Raw genomic sequence first — 2,464 nt, forward strand, 5'->3', positions numbered from 1 at the left:
TACTTCTTCAGATTGACCTGTAGGCATGTGTGTCATGTTGATTAATAATTGATATGGGAGGGCTTGGTCTCTGAGAGTGGTTCTGCCTCTGGGCAGGTGGTCCTGAGTTGTATAAAAGGCCAGATAAACAAGCCATGGGAGCAAGCAGAGAGCAGTGTTCCTTCATGGCTTTTGCCTTTGCTCCTGCATGAGTTCCTGCCCTGACTTGAGTCAGTTATGGACTGTGATCAGGATGTGGGAACTCAATTAACCTTTTCCTCTCCAAGTTGATTTTTGTCAGGGTATTATAGCAATAGAAAGCAACCTTAGACACATAGTAACTCCACTGCAAACAATGATTGTGTCTGTGAGCAAGCAGACAATAGGTATTTAATTCATCCTTTAAGTGAATATTCATTGTACACCTAGGATGACTTAGGTACTGAGGATGGATTGTTGGATAAGTAGACAAAATACTACTTTTTTTTTTTTTTTTTTACATTTCAATTTTTTTCTTTAAAAGGAGTGAGTTGTGTACAGGGGGGTTAAATGCTTTATAGACAAAAAACAAAAACAAAAACAAAACTGTGCTAGAACCAACTTATTCATCATCATCATCTTCATCTTCATCTTCCTCTTCTTCCTCCTCTTCTTCATCCTCTTCATCCTCCTCAACATCTTCCTCTTCCTTCTTTTTCTTGCTCTTTTCTGCCTGGACCACCCCCTTTTTCACTGCATCGGGTTTCCCTTTAGCTCTGTAAGCAGCAATATCCTTTTCATACTTCTCCTTCAGCTTGGCAGCCTTCTTTTCATAGGGCTGCTTGTCATCTGCAGCAGTGTTGTTCCACATCTCTCCCAGTTTCTTTGCAACATCACCAATGGACAAGCCTGGGTGTTCTCCTTTGATTTTTGGGCGATACTCAGAATAGAACAAGAAGAAGGCCGAAGGAGGCCTCTTGGGTGCATTGGGGTCCTTGAACTTTTTTTTGGTCTCTCCTTGGGGGGGGGGGAATGTAGGTTTTCATTTCTCTTTCATAACGAGCCTTGTCCGCCTTTGCCATGTCTTCAAATTTCCCCTTTTCTTTAGCAGACATGGTCTTCCACCTTTCTGAGCATTTCTTGGAGAACTCTGAGAAGTTGACAGAAGCATCCGGATGCTTCTTCTTGTGTTCCTCCCGGCAAGTTTGCACAAAGAATGCATATGAGGACATTTTGCCTCTCGGCTTTTTAGGATCTCCTTTGCCCATGTTCAGTTGATTTTCATCGGCGAGGCACAGAGTCGCCCAGTGCCCGTCCGGCTCGCGCTTACCCCGGCGCTGTCTCTATGGAGCTCAGTGTACTGCAATGGCTCCAAAATACTACTTTATATTAGAGAATTTTTATTAGGGGAAGGCTGATAATGGACACACTAAGAAAGCATTTTAATATATTGGTAGATGACAATGTTATGAGGGAAAATAGAATAGGAAACAAGGGTGAGTGTGATATGAGTTGAGGGTATTTTATTGAGAGGGTTGTACTTAATCAATCCTGGAGGAGCTCCAGAAGTTATCAGTGGTGATAATCTAGAAGAGTCTTCCTTAGGAAGGGTGCAACCAGTTTAAATGCTCTGCACAGGCTTTTGAATAGTTTCTTCTATTTGATTGACAGATGGAGCAGGTGGTGGGGGTGGGGGAGGGATTTCAGCTATTACAGCTGTCCAGCTCATCTGGACTTTCTGGGTCATTGTTACTTGAAGTGAAATGGAAAACTATAGCAGAGCTCTGAGAGGGGCCAGTTATGACCTGACACATATTTAAAGAGTTACTCTAGCTTCTGTATTGAGCATAACATGTAAGGGGCTTGGGAAGGAAACAGAAAGAGGGTTAATCCATTAAGCAGAACTAAGTTAGTGGGCCACTCAGTTGCATCCTTTTATATGTTACACTAGGGTGAAGATTAGTGGTGAATACCCATTAAACCACAGTGAGATTGGAAGGGTTGGCTTCCTCTAGGGGACTGCAAGTTCCTTTTGGCAGGTAAGGAAGCATTCCTGGGCGATAAAGAGGCATTCTTTCTCTTATTAGTGGTGACTAGGTGACAGGAAAGTGAACTTGCTAGCTCTGGCCCACTTGGATGTTTTAGATCTATTTCTGGAAATCGGGTTTTACAAGGTATGCAAGGAACTTCTTTTTATTGCAACTTAAAAGTTCCCTAATTGGGTTGAGTTCAGGTTCTGTGTCATGATTCTGTTTTTTTTTTTTTTTTTTTTTTTTTTTTTTTTTTCCCTGGGGGAAGCTAATAAAGAAGGAGGCTATGGATGCTTAGGACAAATGATGCAGAGTAGTAATTATGCAGTAGGGTCCCACCACTGGACAAAAGCCTTAAGCAGCTTTAGCCAACACCACAAAAGAAACCTGCCACATGCATACTGATGTAGACACATGGTAAATTCTTAGAAAAATGTGCTCACGTTTATTTTCCAGCAGTAATATTCCTTTCATGA

At 42.0% G+C, this 2,464-nt stretch overlaps 1 pseudogene; it reads right to left on the reverse strand.

The window, feature by feature from the left end:
* Positions 1-565: 565 nt before the first annotated feature.
* LOC127220027 (high mobility group protein B1-like) lies at positions 566-1,259 on the reverse strand (annotated as a pseudogene).
* Positions 1,260-2,464: the final 1,205 nt, after the last annotated feature.

The sequence above is a fragment of the Phodopus roborovskii genome, unplaced genomic scaffold, assembly GCF_943737965.1.
Source record: "Phodopus roborovskii unplaced genomic scaffold, PHOROB, whole genome shotgun sequence".
NCBI lineage: Eukaryota > Metazoa > Chordata > Mammalia > Rodentia > Cricetidae > Phodopus > Phodopus roborovskii.